Consider the following 20,955-nt stretch of genomic DNA (forward strand, 5'->3'; position numbering starts at 1 on the left):
AGGGGTGGGGGTTGGTGGGAAAGAGGAATTGGATTCAGAGACAACCAACATGAGCCCTGATGTTTTTACAGTCGGGTTCTGATACGTAGACATAAGGGAAAAAACATAGGGCTGTTTCTACGGTCAAGTCCATAAGCAAAGCACTTTAAGCATAAGGCTTGGGGATAAATGCACGGAGCAGTAGTTGCTACATTAAGAGAAACATGGGGGTAACCTGCACAGCATGGCAGTTTCTACCATATGAAGCCTGCTGGGCAGACTGGATGGATCATTTTGTCCTTTTCTGCCATCATTTCTATGTTTCTTATGTTAATTGGTTAAACTGGTGATTTCTGACACACACTCATGTTATGAAATTTGATAATATGCATGCGTGAAAGCTGACAAGTGCTTAAGAAAATATGCAAGTTAAATTTCCTTGTGTAAATGATTAAAATTAGGAGCAAAAATATGCACACATAGCAGAGTGGAGGAGTAGCCTAGTGGCTAGAGCAGTAGGGCTACAAACCAGGGAAGTCAGGGTGCATGTCCTGCTGGCACTGCTTGCGATGATGGGCAGGTGCCTTCATCCTCCATTGCATCAGGTACAGATGTAGATTGTGAGCCCTCTGGAGATAGGGAAATACTTAATGTACTTATTTACAAGTATTTGTGCTCTACAATTCCTTACCACAAATCTGTTCCGAGCATATCCATTAAATACCTGAATGTAATCCACTTTGAAGTGCCTGAAAAAGCAGAATATAAATAAATAAGATGTCCACCACTTATTCAGATCATTTTTAACTTATCCGACTAACTGGCGGCTTTGCTGCCACTTAGCCGGATAAGTCTAAGAAAGTGTTACGTAGCCAAATGAGTAAGATAGCTGGATAAGTCTTCAAATGCTAGTTATCTATCTATCTTACTTATCTGCTCATGTAGCTCTTTTCTTTTACTTATCTCTCTCTTCTCTCTCTCTCTTGCCCAAATAACATTTACAATAAAATCCTTTTTGGTCAGTAATGCACCTACGGTGGATTAATTAGCTTGCAATGTGAAAATTAGCACTGGTGAGATAAATTTCTCATAGCTTGCAGAAATTACCTGAGTAATGCGGAAGCAGGGAAATTAGCCTAACCACTCTCCCCTTTTTTATTGTACATAAGAACATAAGAACATGCCATACTGGGTCAGACCAAGGGTCCATCAAGCCCAGCATCCTGTTTCCAACAGTAGCCAATCCAAGCCATAAGAACCTGGCAAGTACCCAAAAACTAATGACAGCAATATAATTGATAATGGGAGACTGTCTCTGCTTGCTAAATGGGCGCTATTTTCGCTATATTTATAGCTTTTTGATTCATCTAGGCCTTACTTACTCTGGATATGTCTTAAACAGCACTACTTAGCTGGATAAGTTGTCACAATGCTACTTAACCGGATATTTGTGGCCACTTAGCTGGATAAGTCAAAACTATGTGGCTATGTTTAAAATACATGCTGCATATTTTTTTGATACGTGAACAATTTGCTGGGTAGAATTGTGCGTATTTTATATCATGCACATGCATTTGCATGCACAATATAAAATACATGTGCATGCGCACCCACATCCATGCAGCTGCACATATGGGCATGCTCATGCATGTTTTAAAGTTATCCTCCCTGGCTGTTTAGAATGCATAAAATAGCATGCCAAGCACTGAGGCCCTAAAATGCATGCTAGACCTGTCTCAAAAGATGTAAGAAGGTAGATGCTAAAATTAGGTACATCACCTGTTAAGTGGTATTTTAGCATGGACGTTGACTCACACACTCAGACCTTTTTAGTGTGACTTTTAATGCATAGAGACTTATGTGTAAAGAGAAAAAAAACCCAGCTTATAACTATTTGGTCTTTTTTTTTTTATCAACTTTTAACTTAATGGATTCAAGTCGAGGCCCCTAGTATGAAACAATGGAGAGACAGAATGCTTGATTTAATAGAATTGGACAGACTTGCTATAATGAATGCAGAAAAGGGCAATTCCGACAACCTCGTGTTGAAATGACTTAATTTTATTCATTGCTTAACTGAACAGCTTAAAAAGAAATATACATAATTGATTGGTTATATAGTAGGCAGATGGATAAGTACCAAATATCATTGTGCTAGTGCGCTCTTTCTTATCTTCCCAAGAAATGCATGTTAAAAATGGAAAAACTGTTGGTACTTGGGTGAGGTTTGCATCACTGCTCAGTGTTATGTTTGCATACAGACCCATATATATATATATATACACACATATATCGGTTTTCATGGGAATGCTAATAAGAATGTTAAATGACAGCAATTGAGTTTTTCTTGCATCACTAGTTCTGTACTGCATTTTACAAACACATTTAGCAAGCAGAGACAGTCTCCCATTATCAATTATATTGCTGTCATTAGTTTAACGTTTTTAAGCAGCATCACTACAATTTCCCTGAGCTTCTGAGAGCAGCCATGCTACCAAACGTATCACAAGCAGGTCCATACAGAATGGATCTGACTCGCTTACAAGTGACATTGTGCACACTGTATGAAGCAATCTGACCTATTTCACGTGCATGAATTTATGGCACTTCTGAGCCAGGCTGCTCTCAGCTGCTCTTCTTAAAGTTACAGAAGATCATTTACATTTCTAAAATGATGTCAGGTTCCTAGCCCGGGTTACTTTGAATCCAGGGACACAGTGCTCCCCCAGGGTATAAGATGAGATAGAGTTCTCATCCTTTGTAGCTCAGAACCAAACAAAGGCTTTTCTGGCAGTAGCAAGGAGTAGCAGACAAGTTTGGTAACAACAGATCTAGTCCAGGTCTGAGTATAAGCTGGCAAGTCAAGTCATTCAAGCTTCAAAGTAGAGCACCTCAGTCTCTTAACGCAGATGCAGAGTCTCAGTTGCCAGCAGCCCCTTTTCAAGATTGCAAGCCCAGTCCAGTTTGTCAGGGGCCTGATAACTCGCTCTGGCACCTCAGCATTTTCTCTGCTGAAGGTTTAGCCTAGCCGCCACAGCTCCAATCTGCATCCCTGGTTTAACATCCATCAGTGTCTGGTTCTGAAAAATAAAGACTTAGCAGTGTTATTTTGAAACTTAATTTGACTACTTACTTTCTGATAAAATATTTATATAATACAGTTGCATATTGTCTAAGAATATTTAGTGTGTGTGTGTGGCGGGGGGGGGGGGGGGGTTCTGAAAACCTGTAGGGGTGTGCAGGGATAAAACATTTGTTTTTTTTTTTTGGCTTGTTTTCAGGAGGTTTTTTTTCCCTACAAATTATTATTTGTGGAATGTTTGATTTATTTCATTCGTGTAAAAAAAAGATTCAAACTTTAAAAAAAAAAAAAAGATCCAAAAAAAGAAAATGGGTTCTCCCAAGACTTCCTATCCCATTCCAGCCGCCCATCCCTCCCACCCATAAAAATGCTGGGTCCAGGATCTCCCTCAGCCCCTACATAGCCGGTCTGGTGGTGATCCACTGGCGAGGCCTAGGTCCAGGCTGAAGCCTTTGCCTTTGTATAGACCGAGGCTACAGTAGGTCATCATGACCTCGGCCTATACAAGACTGATGCCTCAGCCTAGGCTAGAAGCCAGAGACCAGGAACAGGCCAGATGCCAAGTCCTGATGCTTGGGCCTTAGCCTAGGCTGGAACCCGCGCCCAGGCCTGATGCCATGGCCCAGGCCTTCAGGTTGGGTCCTGAAGCCGAGGCCTTAACCTGGATCCAGGACCCACACCGCAGCCCAGCCCAGAGGCCGGGACCTGATGCCAAGGCCTTGGCCCAGACCCACGTCCAACAGCAGAGCCTTGCCCGGTCCCAGTGCCTGGGCATCAGCCTAGGATCAGGCACAGGTCTGGAGCCCAGGACTCGCAGTTCCATCAAAGGCATTCTCTTCTTTCTTCCTTCTTCAAACTAACATTTGCTAGGGGTGAACCGGAGTTAATTAACTCCAGCGCATTCACCCCAGCACAGGGGTGAATGCGCTTCCACCCTCTCTCTCAGCTCAGGCGGGCTGAGAGAGAGGGTGGAAGGCCAGGCGGGGGGGACCTGAGGGGGGGGGGGGCGCAGGGTGTCAGGTCGTGCAGAGGGGGGGCTAAGGTGCGGATATATTAAGTTTGGTTTGTGTCAGGGTAGGCCTGTCGGAATAGCCATGTCTTGACTCCTTTCTTAAAGTTGTGAAAGGATTTTAAGGTATAGCAATGCCATACAATTGCACAAGCCAGCTTAAAATTGGTTGCACATGTATGCGCAGTCAGACTATTTTGTAACATGCATGCATTATAGATGTGCAAGTTATAAAATAACCATGTATCTGGGCGCACGCCAACGCACATGCGCCAAAGAGTGTTTGTGCACTGGTTTGAAAGTTACTGACTTTGTATTGTGCTCCTCCCGCGGCTGGAGCCATGGGAGGTGCTTACCTGGGTGACCCAAAGGCCGCAGAAACCAGGACCTTGCCTGCTGACTTCCCTAACGCCATGTGTTACCGCGATCTGGCTGCCATCTTGTTGGCATGGCAGGAGCCGTGCCGGGCTTCTCCTATGTGGCAGGAAGCCGCCGACATTCCCTGCTCCCTCCGGGGGGGAGGGGTCATCGCCCCCGTTCTTTTCTGTGGCAGGGAAGCCGCTCCTCGACCTGCCTCCGCAGCTTGAATGCCGCCGCTCCCACAATGAGGCCTGCGCTGAAGCCTAACTTCTCCTCCTGCAGGGCAGTGGCAGGGGACGCTGCTGTCCAAGGTCCTGGACTTCTTCTTCATGCTCCTTCTTGGGGGCAGGCCCACGGCTCTCTTCCTCTTTTAAAGTTACAGTGCAGGTGTGGCCCTCTTGCACTCCTCCCTGGGCGTAGTTCTCTTCTGCCTACAAAAGGCTCCTGCTGTCACTTCCAACTTGCCTTCGCAAGGAGCTAGTTCTCCAGGTCAAGTTCTCTCCAGGACTTCCTGTCTTCCGCTCCAGCTTGGCCTCTCCTTGAAGTTTCCAGTTCCTTGATGTTCCAAGTTCTGAGTTCCTTGATGTTCCAAGTTCCAGTTCTGTGATGTTCCAAGTTCCAGTTCCTTGATGTTCCAAGTTCCGTGATGTTCCAAGTTCAAACTCCGTGATGTTTCAAGTTCCTGATGTCTTGTGTGGCTCCTCCATCCCGTCTCTGCATGGTCCGCAACCAGCCCAGTGGGGTTGTGTAGGGCACACAGTGGCTGAGTGGTCTACGACCATCCTTGCTGGGGTGTGTAGGGCGCTCGGTGGGATTCCAGTGGTTGTTGCCAAGGAACCTCCATGTCTCTGATCTCAGAAGTGCAAGTCTCTGAGACCTTGTTTTAATCCTGAACCTGTATCTGAATCAGAACTCTGCACTCTCCTGGTTCAGAGCTCCTTGCACTTACTCATCCTCCAACGTCAGAGTCCTTCCAAGTCCTCATCTGAGTCCTCATTTCGTCTGATCTTCAATTCAACTCCCCAACTCATCTCCTGTGTCCTTCCCAGACTTGGACTTGTCTCACCGCAGGGGCACCCACCACTTGTCCCGTGCTGGGGAGCGCCCCCTAGCACTCCCTTCCAAAGCAGCGCAACAATTTATGCATCATATGCTCATTTTTAGTGTGCAGCTCTTAAAATTCACCTTTTAGGGTGCAAGCTAAACTTTATTACAGAGGTTCCAATGCATCTAGTAGTCTATGCACCAAAACGTTTGCTAAATTTTCTTTAGCATGCACCCATTAAAAATGTTAAAGGGCATACTAAAATGATTCTTAGTGTTCCATGCAGTGTGTTTTAGCATGCTCACTAAAATGTGGGTATAAGGAGGATAACTTTCAAACACATGCACATGGCAGATTATACACACATATATGGTTGCAAGCAGATCTACGTATGACAAACCTTTGGGATCAACCTGATAAAGCCCTAGTCTTGAACCCTATGAACTAGGATAGGAAAGGTAATGGAGGGAGGGTGCTCCATTTCTAAAAATAACTCCTTCACTGAAGTTGCTGGAACAGCCAGCCCCCTGCTGCTTATAAAAACAGACTGCAGCAATTCTAGGTGTGGCTTTTTGAGAGAGTAGTAGTGTTTTCTTTGAGTTGTTCCCCTCCTTGAGAACTGAGTTTCATGGCTTGGGCTGATACCCTAGTGGGAAGGGGATCAGTGCCTGCCTGGGTGCTGGTTCTACTTTTTAATTAAGATTAATGGATGTTTTTGTCTTTTGGGGTTTTCTCTTCTGAGAGCCCTGATACCTCTGGCTGGAGGAATTCAGGGTCTCCAGCAGCTAGGTTAGATTAGGAAATGGGGAAGATTCCAAATAGTGACCCAGTGCAGGAGGATTCCAGATGTATCTACCTTTGTGTAAAAACTTTTTCTGAGTTCCCAGGAGGAAGTTTTTTCCACCCTTCCTGCCTGACGAGGGAATATCTTTAGAGACCTGTTGTGTTCCCTGGTACTGGACTTTTCCTAAGAAAAATCCTATTGAAACAAATGAAGAAGTGAACTGTAAGAACTAAATTTCTATTGTGAGGACATCCTGGGAAAGAGATACTTAAGGGAGCTGTGCAGAGACTAATTCTTTTGCCAATCAATATTTTTGGAAGGGATTTTCCATCCCATCTAAGGGTGCCCTGCCTGACTAGTAACTTTGGCCTAGATTCATCAAATCAATAGAAATATGGCAAAAATAGCACCCACAATAAAAAAGGAGCGTGGTTAGGTAAATTAGCAGCTTGCCTCATCACAAAGGTAAGTAGCATACATGATGTTGCATCAGCTTGTTGCATGTTGCGTCAGCGCGTGCCACGTGAGTTTACACGGCTAGCATAAATTAGTGTGTGGTGCGTTTTTTTCAGTTTGTATACACAGGCTTCCTGCAGCCGCCTCTTTGATGGTGTGTCGAGGTGTGGGTTAGAGGAGAGGAGATGAGTAGTGTTTAGTGGATTAGGAGTTAGTTGTTATTGCGGTTTCTGAGTGCGTTGTCCTGTTCTTTACTATTTTTCCTTGTATTTACCTTCACCTTTGTCTATATGTGTGTATGAAAGTTTTTGTTTGTTTGTCACATTTGTCAGTTTGTCTTTTTCTGTGGAGGAGGTGAGTGGAGGAGTGAGGAGGTGAGTGGAGGAGTTGATGTTGTGGCAAGGAAGGAGCATGAGAGGTGAGGGGAGATAGGATAGGAGAGGCATAAGGAGAGGAGGGAGGAGAGAAGGTGGGAGGACGAGGGCAGGAGTGCTAGGGGAAGGAGGAGTAGGAGCAGGGACAAGGAAAGGAGTACAGAGAGGCAGGAGGGAAGGGATAGGAGGAGGCAGGAGGGGGAAGGGAATAGGCAGTCAAGGACAGAGGGTAAAGGATGTCAGGCTAGGGATAGACAGAGAGGGCAGTTGCCAGGGCAGGTGCGGGAGGGGGAGGAAGGGAGGGGAAAGGGGAGTGGGAGGGAAAGGGAGGAAAGGGAGGACACCTCTTTGGAAGCGAAATTGGCACCCCTTCTGGCAGCCAGGCAGCAGGATGCCCTCGTCTCCGGACTTTCAGGTTCAGCATCCAGGAGAACGAGATGGTCATTGCAAGGGTCCTGCAGCATTATGCCTTGCTCGTCACTAACCGGGCGGCCAAGACCTCGAAGGCAGCCAAGGGCCAGATCTGGTGCAACATAGCCCAGGACATCACCATGCGCAGTGGAGTACAACAAAGCGGGGAGCAGGTGGCCACAGGTACCGGGACATCAAGGCGCAACTGAAAGCCAAGGTGGCAGCAAGAAATAAATATCAAAGGTAGACCGGAGGAGGAGTCCCTTGTCCCATTGTCCTGACCCCCATGGAGGAGCAAGTCGTGCAAAGGCTGGGACCAGATGTCTTTGAGGGCATGACTGAGTGGCTGGACACTAAGTGAGCCACAGCCAGTAAGTTCACTTCACCTGTAAATGGTCAGGCAGCAACGGGTGTACACGTCATTTTTTTTTTTTTTTTACTTTTATGTACCGACATTCTTGCATTAAATGCAAATCATGCCGGTTTACAGTGAAACAGAAAAAGCAGGAAAAAATTCCTTAGTCGAATACAATGAAACAGCTTAGTTAACAAAGGAAACATAAATATAAATTTTTACATATACACAAAGGTTTGCACGAAGGGGTGCACAAAGGGGAGAGCCCCTTTGTCGCGCCCCTTCGGCGCGCGACGCCTGGTGTTGAGGCTGTCTTAACTGTCCGATGTTAGTGATGTCATGGGGGGTGGGTCTAATGATCGCAGCACTTACATCGCTGCTTCTTTCCAGTTCCAGGTGAAGATCAAGCTGTTTCCTTCACTTCCCCTCCCATGACTGTGGGGTGAGAAGCGCTGCAGGGTGCCCCTTGATGTTATCTGGCTTCCCACACGCGACGCCTGGTGTTGAGGCTGTCTTAACTGTCCGATGTTAGTGACGTCATGGGGGGGCGGGTCTAATGATCGCAGCACTTACATCGCTGCTTCTTTCCAGTTCCAGGTGAAGATCAAGCTGTTTCCTTCACTTCCCCTCCCATGACTGTGGGGTGAGAAGCGCTGCAGGGTGCCCCTTGATGTTATCTGGCTTCCCACACGTAAGATGCACACAATGCTTAAGAAGAAAAGTGCACCTCTGACGCCAAATGAAAAAAAGATATGAGCTGGCAAAGGTACTTTTGTCTTATATTTTGTTTCCACAGCTGTCACCCACGAAGCTGCTGGTCCCAGCCAGGAAGCCCCAGGGACCAGCCAGGAAGGGCCAGGGACCAGCTGCATACCACCCCCTTTGGACATGCCCTTCCTCATGGTCAGTGAGGAGGAGGAGGAGCAGCAGCAGCAGACCCAGGATCAGCAACCGTTGGTGATGATGCAACCGTTGGTGATGATGAACCCCTGGGTTCACCCAGCCAACTCAATGTCTTCTCACCCTGTCTAGCTTCATGGAGGAACAGAGCCTAGAGTGAGAGCCTACAGATTCTGTACTACCTCAAGCCAGCACACCACAGCACCAGCCCGAAGCACCTTGCACTCAGAAGGAGCAGCCCATAAGCTCAGTCATGCCACTTTTGGAAGCCTAAATTCCAGTACTCCACACCACTTTCACAGCACCGCCACCAGCCTCAGCACCGGGCCCGGCACCAGCACTAACTACATCCCCACCACCAACAAAGGAGTCCCTGCATGAGCAGCTGGACCAGCTGGAAAGGAGGCATGGGGGTCCACCTTTGACACATACAGGCAGAGCTAGTGCGCCTCAGGAGAGCTGTCAACAGGGAGAACCAGATCCTATGAGAGCAAACAGCTGCAAACACGCAGAATGTGACAATGCTGTTCATAGCACCCAACAGCATGACAAATGTGCTGACATAGATCCTGCAAAAGATGCCTGAGGAACCATCCGAGTCATCCCCAGCATCACTGGAATCCACAGCCCACAGCAGTCCCTGGGATGACAGATGCCTGAAGGGTAGCCCCCCCCCCAAAATCTATGCCCTCCCCCAAGTGGCAAGCCACGACAGTGCAAGGGGTCATAAATGACAAAAGATGGTGCCATCAAATGGAAAATAAGAAGAGTTGTACCAACAATCCTGGGCGGGCCCCTCTACAGAGTTATTGTGCCATCTAGATGGAAGAAGCCTGCTGGGCCCGTCTTCACAAGAGAGTTGTTGTACTGTCTAGATGGAAGAAGCCTTCTGGGCCCATCCTCACTACAGAGTTGTTGTGCCGTCTAGATGGAAAAAGCCTGCCCACTGTTGCGTTCGTGGCTGCTCTTCGCCCTCACTCCACCCTCTCTACGTCTGTGGTGACTCCCTCTGGGCCTGATAGACAGCTTGATGCAACAGCGTCTCCATGCCACCTCTCTCCGGCGTCCCCAGACCGGCTCGACGCTGCAGATCCGCCATGTTCCTGATGACATAGGGCACGTGTGCGCGCGCTCCGAAGTATGTACCAGCAAGGGCGCTAACCTCAGGGGTGTCCCCCTGTATTTACGTCATCCGCTTCCAAATACAAGGTCTTCACTTACGCTTATGATTCAAGTTAGCAAGGAGGATTGATTGCGGGGATTCATCCAGACTCGCTTCTCTCTAAGCTACTCTGCCTCCTCGGACTTACCAGGGGTACGCGCTCCTCAGGGGCCTCGCTCTCTTTTCTCTATTTCAGATTACAGATAGGAACCGGTACTTGCTCCTCGAGGGCCCATGTTCCTAAACCCTCTGAAGATTCTCTATTGCCTGGAAGCGATCGCAGATACGGACATTGTGAGTTACTATTTCAGATTACAGATAGGAACCGGTACTTGCTCCTCGAGGGCCCATGTTCCTGAACACACTGAAGATTCTCTACTGCCTGGAAGCTATTACAGATACAGACCATTGTGAGTTACCTTCACTCTCTCAGAGCTTTCCCTGGAACCAGGTACTCGCTCCTTGAGGGCTAACCCTTTCCAACTACTGAGCTTTCTCAAGACCTTATGTGAGTTATCATCTAAATGCTGGCTATGTATACTAGAGATGTGAATCGTGTCCTCGATCGTCTTAACGATCGATTTCGGCTGGGAGGGGGAGGGAATTGTATCGTCGCCGTTTGGGTGTTTAGAGTATCGTTAAAATCGTTAAAATCGTGAACCGACACACTAAAACCCCCTAAAACCCACCCCGACCCTATAAATTAAATCCCCCACTCTCCCCAAATGCCTTAAATTACCTGGGGGTCCAGCGGCACACTAAAACCCCCTAAAACCCACCCCCGGCACACTAAAACCCACCCTGACCCTTTAAATTAAATCCCCCACCCCAAATGCCTTAAATTACCTGGGGGTCCGTAGCGGCGCCGGTTCCGGACCCCCGCTGAATGACCTCCTGCAGTCGATCTCCTGCCGGCGCCATTTTCCGTACGGAAACGATTTGCGGCAGGAGATCGCTCCAGGGCCCCCGCTGGACCCCCAGGAACGTTTGGCCAGCTTGGGGGGGCCTCCTGACCCCCACAAGACTTGCCAAAAGTCCAGCGGGGGTCCGGAACGACCTCCTGCGTCGAATCGTATTGGTCTATTTACGGCGCCATTTTGCGGCGGCCATTTTGCAAAATGGCGCCGGCTGAAGACACCACGATTTAGTGTGCCGGATTTCCTGCTCTCCCCCTTCCCCCGATTTAGCTACGGACCCAGGGGTAATTTAAGCTACGGACCACCGCTACGGACCCCCAGGTAATTTAAGGCATTTGGGGTGGGGGATTTAATTTAAAGGGTCGGGTGGGTTTTAGGGGGTTTTAGTGTGCCGGGGGTGGGTTTTAGGGTGTTTTAGTGTGCCGCTGGACCCCCAGGTAATTTAAGGCATTTGGGGGGGGTTCGGGAGGGTGGGGGATTTAATTTAAAGGGTCGGGGTGGGTTTTAGGGGGTTTTAGTGTGCCGGTTTTCCTGCCCTCCCCCTTCCCCCGATTTACGATTTTTTGGCGATAAATCGGGGGAATTGGTATTGTATCGTGGCCCTAATGATTTTTGACGATTTAAAATATATCGGACGATATTTTAAATCATCAAAAAACGATTCACATCCCTAATGTATACAGCATACCCTGTCTATTCACTATCTACAGTCCCTTTACAACTCAGCAACCCTGGGATTGTAGTTCCAGTACCTGAGGGACTTCAGCCCTGCCAGGCATATCAGCTCACTACTGCCACCTCTGGTGGTTCTACTAACCTGTCTAATAAAAGAACTATCTGTGTCTGTCTCCATACCCAAGCTTAGCCGGTGGTCCCTCTCAGGATATCCTCCTGGGGGAACTGTCATCTGCCATCAGCCCAAGGATTCACCTATTTACATTCCTTTCCAGCTGAGTACCTTCTCTCGCACTCCGCTGGTACAGATTGCCAACTCAGCAGGCTATATCATAACAGATTGCTACTCCCATCTGCTTGCTCCTCCCATCAGCATAGCAGATCCTAACAGATTTCTAACTCCTCCCCTCTGGAGGAGAAGATTTACAACAGATTGCTAACTCCGCAGTCTAACCCACAACAGATTGCTAACTCCAGTGAATCCAGCTTTAAAATTGGAGAAGCAGTACTCTTCGGAATCCAGCTTAAGGTATTGGATGTCAGTAACCATTGGACCCAGCACACTTCTCTGCTTTGCAGGCTATACTGGGCCTGGCTCAACGCATCTCAGAACAGCAAGAAACCTTGGAGAAACTTACTGCAGCATTTCATCAGCTTCACACACAGAAGTAAGGCTTACATAGATAGGTTGTAAGCTGTATTTACTAGAGATGTGCTTCGGGTAAAAATTTCGTGTCGGGCTTCGTTTCGGGGGGCCCCCCGTGGGAATTTCATTTTTCCATGGTTTGGGTTTTTTTTCCTTGGCAGCCCCAATTTTTGGGTTAGCGCGCACTAACTCCCGATAGTCCGTACTAACCTGGCAGAGTTAGTGCGCGCTAACAGGGAATTAGCACGCGCTACCCAAAAATGATTTTTTTCCGAAATTTCGGGAAAACTTCAATCATTTTTCGGTTCTCCCGAACCATTCCGAATTAGACAATTTCGTTGAAATTGCAGAATTTGAGAAAAATGGTTGCTCATCCCTAGTATTTATTTGCCCGAGTCTCCATCTTCATCCTTGCCTATTGTGTCTGGACACACCAGCGCAAGCCCTATGTACAGATCTATGTGAGTGTAAATATATTTGTTTTCTCTCCCATTTTCCTAAGTAAAGTATTTTTGTATGCTGCCACAGAAGAGTGCTGAGATTATACTGATTCACAATGTTTCTTCTGGAGAAGTGAGGTCCCATTGCACTCACACCATGTTACGACCGTAAAGAAGATTGGGCCAGACTGGTACTACCAAAGCAACCAGAAACAGCCCCTGCCTACCCCTTCAGATGACACCATATCTAGGATCAAGGCAAGACAGAGCATGGCTCTCCTGTGCCCACTACTAACAACTTTAAAAATGGTGACCTCTCACACTTCTCTGCATTTCTGGAACAGAGCCCACTTCAGTAATGAAATCTGGGTCCGTTACCAGGGGTTGGCAGAATTTTTTTTGGCAGAGTGTTGAAAAAACATCCAGCAACAACTTGCTCCAAGGTGTTCGCGTGCCAGTGAAGGAAGTGGGAATCAGATATCCGTGAGGGATGTGGTATGGAGAATAGAAAGTTTGTTGGGACAGAGGCGGGGAAGGAGGAAGAGGATTAGGTAAGTGGCTTGGCAGCAGACCAGCTGTCACATGTCATGTATTAGCCTTAGGCCTACTGGTTAGAACAAGTGTAACACCACCCTGGGGAGCTTGCTATGCTCCAGTAGGGCTATAAAAGATTTTATTGTTGGCTCGGAGCTGGATTTACTCATGGCTAGCTCTAACACGATTCCCTGTATCCCAGGGTCAGGAGGATCCTTTGCTGGTGAGGTGCTCTTTATCCTCAGCGTTCCCTTGGGAGAGGGGACTTGTCTTCATGGTGAGTGCAGTGGGTGAGTTAGTGTCCAAAATTAAAATCTTGGCTGTTGAAATCACTGTTGGATTATGGCAAAATAAATTAAACTGCAGCTCTGTTGTAATTCATTTCACAATCTCTTTCCTATATCTGTACAGGATGTTATGACCGCCGGCCGCAGCAGACCGCGACCAGGGCTGGTCACTTACTGAAGCAGCGGGGCCAACCGCCGACGCTGAGGCCGGCATTGGCAGGCCATCTCCACGGCAGTGCTGCTGCCTTCCAACATGGCCGCGGCGTCCTCTCTGTGCGGCTAAGCCCCGCCCCCTGAAGATTCCTAGGGCCGCGCAGGCAGCAAGAACCTGGAGTTAAAGGAACCCCTACAGGAAGCAAGGGGGGTTCCTTCCTGCAGGCTCCATCTTCAGGGAACTATTTAAGGCAAGTTCTGAGCCTTCAGACCTTGCCTTGGCTTCGTGGCTCTGGTGGTCGTTCCTGTTCGTGGTTCCTGATTTGTTCCTCCGTGTGTGATTCCTGGATTGGCTGTCGTTCCTGCCTGGCTCTCGACTCCTGGACTGGTTGCGGAATATTCTGGCTCTTGATCCCTGGACTGGCTGTGGTACCTTCTGGCTCTTGTTTCCTGGACTGGCTGTGGGACTTTCTGGCTCTGGACTGGCTGCGAAGGATTCTGGCTCTTGTTCCCTGGACTGGCTGTGGTAGCTTCTGCTTTCACGACCTGCTGGAGGCACCAGCTTCTACTCTTACGACCTGCTGGAGGCGCCAACTTCTACTCTTACAACCTGCTGGAGGTGCAAGCGCCTGCATCCAGATCTTCGTTGATCATCTCGTGATTGGCCTCGCCTTCCGACGGTTGGACTCACGTTCATCGCTGGATCAAGGGTTCACCTTTCCAGTCATAACAGTAAGCCAAGGCCATGGACCCGGCAGAGGCCTCCGCACTCAGAGCAGTTCCTGGTTTGGCTCAGAAGCTCATGGAACAACAGAGTATGTTAGAATCCATGGCAGCCTCCATAGAACGACTCAATGCTCGGCTAGACGCTGTAGTCGCAACACATTCCAGCCCTCCGGCTCCCACTCCTCTGCCGGTACCAGTTCCGCCTGTTACACAAGGTTACAATCCGCCAGTTCTTCCGCTACCCGCTCCACCTCGATAAGCCGGGGATCCTCGTCTATGCTTAGGATTTCTGGATCAGTACGGCATGCATTTCTGTCTGCAAAGAACCGTGTTTCCGGACGATATAACCAAGACCACCTATATTCTATCTTTACTTGAAGGTAAAGCTCTGGCCTGGGCCTCTCCGCTTTGGCAGCGCTCGGATCCAGTATTGCAGGATCTATCACGATTTCTCGAATTATTTCAAACAGTGTTTGAGGAACCAGGGAAGCAAGCAGCTGCCGGTTCTGACCTTCTTCATCTCCGTCAAGGAGGGCGATCCCTTACGGATTATAACATTGAGTTTCGGACTCTGGCCATGGAACTCCATTGGGAGGAACCTGTCCTGCGAACAATTTACCTGGATGGACTATCTGCCAGAATTAAAGATGAGCTAGCCGCTCGTGAACTTCCATCCTCCTTAAATGCTATAATAGAAATGGCAACCAGAATTGACAGATGGCTACAAGAAAGGGCCCAGGAGGCGCTAGGATCACGGAGGCGCCCGGCTATCCCTTATGTCCTGCCTCCTATCTCCACTACTTCACGAGAGTCTTCTGTTTCTGAGGGACCTGTAACAGAACCTATGCAACTAGGCCGAGGACCTCTAACTCTCGAAGAATGTCTGAGACGTCGCAAGGCAGGCCTTTGTCTCTATTGTGGAGGATCCAGCCATCGTTTAGCCACCTGCCCAATTCGTCCGGGAAACTCCAAAGCCTAGGGTGCTCAGGGGGAGTCACCCTAGGTCTCGTATCCCCATTCCCCCACTCACCGTACAAGTCACTCTCTACATCAATGGATATGAGTTTAACACTTTGGCCTTAATAGACTCTGGTGCGGGTGAAGATTTCATTTTACAAGAACTAGTGGAGCAACTCCAGATTCCTACTCGACTCTGTTCCACACCTTTGATCATCTCTTCTATCCACGGCGAACCGTTACCAGGGAAAATAACGCATCACACGGAACCAATAAACTGCCATATTGCGCCTGACCATACAGAAAAAATCACCTTCTACGTCCTCAGCAAAGCCATTCACCCAGTAGTTCTAGGTATTCCCTGGTTGCAACGCCACAATCCACAATTTGACTGGATGTCTTTAAGACTTACTCAATGGGGACCAGGATGCCATGGGACCTGCTTACGGAGACTTACTCCCGAGTCTGGTTTCGTCTGCACCTCTGTTCTGCAAAAGGTACCCCCTCAATACGAACAATTTGCAGACGTTTTCTCCAAGGAGGCCGCGGATACCTTACCCTCGCATCGAGAATTTGACTGTACTATTAGATTGGTTCCAGGATCCACACCACCTCGAGGGAGAGTATATTCTTTATCTACCGCGGAGACACGGACGATGTCTGAATACATCCAGGACAATCTACAGAAGGGGTTTATCCGTCAATCCTCCTCTCCTGCGGGGGACGGATTTTTCTTTGTTGAAAAGAAGTATTGAAATGGGGGCATGATTCTCAGTTGGCCGGGCACCCTGGATGTAGACGAATGCAGGATCTGCTTCAACAACACTACTGGTGGCCTGGGATGCGCAAGGACATTCGTGCGTATGTTGACTCTTGCCCTGTTTGTGCGCAACACAAGAACCCTACAGGGAAGACTTGGGGTCAGTTGCAACCACTTCCAACGCCCACAAGAGCATGGACACACATCTCCACTGACTTTATTGTCGACCTTCCAGCCTCCGAAGGACATATGGTAATATGGGTAGTGGTTGATCGATTCTCTAAGATGGCTCACTTTATACCACTGCCCGCCCTTCCCTCCGCTCCACGATTGGCGCAATTATTTATGTCACACGTTTTTCGCCTCCACGGAATTCCCCAGCACATCATGTTTGATCGTGGGTCACAATTCACGGCTCAATATTGGCGAAACCTCTGTACCAAGTTTCACATTACGCTGGACTTCACCACTGCCTTTCACCCTCAGGCCAACGGGCAGGCAGAGAGAACTAATCGAGCTCTGAAACAATTCTTGCGCTCCTACGTCAATGCCCAATTCTGCCCTGGGCAGAATTTTCCCATAATTTCCATTCCTGTACTTCGACTGGGGCCTCTCCATTTCAAATTGTTTTTGGTTACCAACCTGCTCCGCCAGTACCGCTACCTCTGCCTGTCTCCTCTCCAGAGGCCCAGCTCACCGCCACCCACTTTAAACAATTTTGGACACATACTCAACGAATGTTACAGAAAGCGGAACTGACTGGTAAGAGATTCACTGATTGACATCGGAGACCAGCACCACGTTTTCATCCTGGAGATAAGGTCTGGCTCAGCACCAGATATATCCATTTATGGGTTCCCTCGATGCGCTTGGCTCCTCGGTACATCAGGCCTTTCCCGGTGATCAAACAATTGGGTCCAGTGACTTATCAATTACGCCTCCCGGCTACTCTACGCATCCATAACTCATTTCATGTTTCTCTCTTGAAGCCTTTACTCCTCAATTGGCCATCTCGGAAGGTTCCTGTTTCTTCTCCACTGAGGGCAGAAGAAGATACTACTTATCAAGTTTGGGAGGTTCTTGATGTTCGCAGACGAGGTCATAAATGGGAGTATCTTCTGGCTTGGGAGGGATTCGGCCCAGAGGAGAATTCTTGGGAGCCTGCTACGAACATCTTGGATAAAGATCTTCTCAAGAATTTCCACATCAGTCACCCTGGGAAGCCCAAGCCTTCAAGGGGGAGGCCTAAAGGAGGGGGTACTGTTATGACCGCCGGCCGCAGCAGACCACGACCAGGGCCGGTCACTTACTGAAGCAGTGGGGTCAACTGCCGACACTGAGGCCGGTGTCGGCAGGCCGTCTCCGCAGCAGTGCTGCTGCCTTCCAACATGGCCGTGGCATCCTCTCTGCGCTGCTAAGCCCCGCCCCCTGAAGCTTCCTAGGGCCGCGTGCGCAGCAAGAACCTGGAGTTAAAGGAGCCCCTACAGGAAGCAAGGGGGGGTTCCTTCCTGCAGGCTCAACCCCTGGACTGGCTGCAAAGGATTCTGGCTCTTGTTCCCTGGACTGGCTGTGGTAGCTTCTGCTTTCACGACCTGCTGGAGGTGCCAGCTTCTACTCTTACGACCTGCTGGAGGTGCCAGCTTCTGCTTTCATGACCTGCTGGAAGCACCAGCTTCTACTCTTACAAACTGCTGGAGGTGCAAGCTCCTGTTCTCACGACCTGCTGGAGGCGCCAGCTATCTGGATTACACGACCTGCAGGAGGCGCCTGCATCCAGATCTTCGTTGATCACCTCATGATTGGCCTCACCTTCCGACGGTTGGACTCACGTTCATCGCCGGACCAAGGGTTCACCTTTCCAGTCATAACACAAGAATATCTTAAAAACAGGCAAGGGGACTTCTACCATACAAGATATGGAAAAACAGAGTTGTCAGGTGGGCAAGGAATCCCTTGGCTGGGTGGGAAAACCCCTTTCAAACTGGTAATAAAGTAACTGTTCTGTCTCGGCACAGAGAGCTTAAATTCTCTCTCCCCAGGGGCAAAGGCTCCTGTGTGTGGTGTCCTCACTGTTCTTGATTAGTTTGTTATTCACAGTGCATAGCTCTCTTAGGGCTTCATTTTCTAAAGTATCGCAGGCCTGCGATACTTTAGGGAATGAGGGGCAGGGGCCGAAACGGGGGGGGGGGGGGGGGCAGGCCTGCACTAGCCAGCAGCGATCACACCGTTGCGGTGCGATCGCTGCCAGTTTCGCACCCAATAGCGCCACCATAGGAGGTGTAGCTATTGGGCGCGAACTCGGATGCGAAAAGGGCCTTACCTTCTCATCATCCGCAGCGTCTTCGCGGAGTCGGCACCGGTGATGCCCCGATTCCTCCTTGTCCGGGGCTGACTCCGCCCCCATTTTGGTATCCCACGCGATAAGGGACATTTCGCGTGTGAAAAGTCCCTTATCGCGTGCGATCTATTTAGAAAATAAGGCCCTTAGACTCTTATAGGAGGAATCCAGCTGGAACAGCAGCTCCAATGTCCTTTGGATGGCTAAGAACATAAGAACATAAGAAGTAGCTATACTGGGTCAGACCAAGGATCCATCAAGCCCAGCATCCTGTTTCCAACAGTGGCCAATACAGGCTACAAGTACCTGGCAAGTACCCAAACACTAAGTAGATCCCATGGTCAACTTGATTAATAGCAGTTAATGGATTTCTCCTCCAAGAACTTATCCAAACCTTTTTTAAACCCAGCTACATTAACTGCACTAACCGTATCCTCTGGCAACAAATTCCAGAACTTAATTATGCATTGAGTGAAAAGAATTTTCTCCGATTAGTTTTTTTTTTATTTTATTTTTATTCAATTTTCATTTACATTTTTAAACAAAAATATAAAAAAGTAATACAGATACAATTACAAACCATATATTCTTTACCTTAATATCTTATATCTACATTACATAACCCATAATAGGAGGAGCAACAAACATATTATAATATATTCTCAAATAAAAAAAATTATTTAAGGAGAGTTATTTTTCTTTTTTGGACATCACTACTACCTCATACAATATTCTTATCCTGTAAAAACGTCTCCATATGTAGAGGGTCAGAGAAACTATATTTATTTCCTTGATAGGTTACATAACATAAACAGGGATACTTTAGGAAAAAAGCTAGCACCTATTGCCAGCAATGTAACCTTCAAGGAGAGGAAATGTCTCCTTTTTGCCTGTGTGGCTCGGGAAACATTAATATTCTCTGACCACAGAAGCTTAAATCTTTATGTTTAAAGAAATCTCTAAACAACTTATCTTTGTCAGATTCCAATTGCAATGAAACAAAGAGAGTGGATCTATTATCAATGATATCTATGGATTCTTCGAGGAATGTTGAGACTCCAATACTTGAAGTTTCCAACCTTTCCTCTTCCTGTTCACCATTGTTCTTAATTCTCTTAGGAAAATAAAAACATCTTAGAAATTACTGACATTTCTTTTTCTCCATATTGCATTATATCCCGAAGATACTTTCTAAACATTTCTTTAGGTGATAAAAGTCTAGTTTGCGGGAAATTAATTAAATGAAATTCTTACATCTCATCATATTCTCAAAGTTTTCTAATTCTTTATGAATAGAAAAACTATCCTTGATATGAATGGTCTCAATTTTACATTAGATGGAGCAATTTTACATTAGATGTTATTTTTTCTATTTCCTGTTCCAAACTAGTTACTTTCTTTACTTGTTCTTCTATATGCACTTTGTTTGCATTCACTATGGCTGATAAAGATACATTCATTTGTGAGATATTTTCATTAACTATTGACATCATACTCCAGATATCTTTTAAAGTTACATTATCAGGGGGATTAATAGGCCACTTCTCTGGCCTCTTTAATTCCCTTTAACTTCTATTTTATCCAAGATAGACAGTTGGTTAATTATTTCTATACCTCCTGAGTCTACACAGTCTCTTCCATTAGACGGACTGCCAGCTTCAGGTTGCACACATCCATCTGGTGGTGATGCCAAAGGTTGTGGAGGAAGTGATGGTCCTTCACCAGGACTTAGGAGGCTGAAAACTGCACCCCCAAACTGTCCTCTAGTGGCATCTCGATCCGCCGTAAGACGTGATCATCCATAGGGCCTCTCGGTGTTATTGGGATAAAGGAAAACTTTTCACTTTTCTCTTTCTCCCCATGAAACCCAGGGGATAAATAGAAAAGCAAAGTCCACCAATATCCACATCCCAGACTACCAGACTACCGGTCTTCCGATCTTCGCCGGACTAAGCCAGACAAAGCCGCGCACCCCTTTGGAGCGCACGGCTTGGCACACCGGTGGCGACGGTGCATCATCTGCCGCTCAATTTATGCTGCAGTCGCTTACCTGTGACATCACCCAGGTCCCGCCTCTCACTCAAAGCGCTCAGCTGGTTTCACAAGGATGGTAAAGGAGGAAACAGTCCTATCGGGTGGAGCAGGTACACTGTGTGCCCCTCTCTCCTCTCCTCTGGGCTCCCCAACTCTGCAGCATCTGCCGCTCAATTTATGCGCCAGTCACTTACCGGTGACATCACCCGGGTCCCTCCTCTCACTCAAAGGGCTCAGCTGGTTTCACAAGCATGGTAAAGGAGGAAATAGTCCTTCCGGGTGGAACAGGTATGCTAGGTGCCCCTCTCTTCTCTCCTCTGGGCTCCCCAACTCTGCAGCATCTGTCGCTCGATTTATGCGGCAGTCGCTTACCGGTGACATCACCTGGGTCCCTCCTCTCACTCGAAGCGCTCAGCTGGTTTCACAAGGATGGTAAAGGAGGAAACAGTCCTTCCGGGTGGAGCAGGTACACTGTGTGCCCCTCTCTCCTCTCCTCTGGGCTTCCCCTTCTCCAATTAGTTTTAAATGTGCCACATGCTAACTTCATGGAGTGCCCCCTAGTCCTTCTGTT

This window comes from Rhinatrema bivittatum, chromosome 3 (genome assembly GCF_901001135.1).
Source record: "Rhinatrema bivittatum chromosome 3, aRhiBiv1.1, whole genome shotgun sequence".
Lineage (NCBI taxonomy): Eukaryota > Metazoa > Chordata > Amphibia > Gymnophiona > Rhinatrematidae > Rhinatrema > Rhinatrema bivittatum.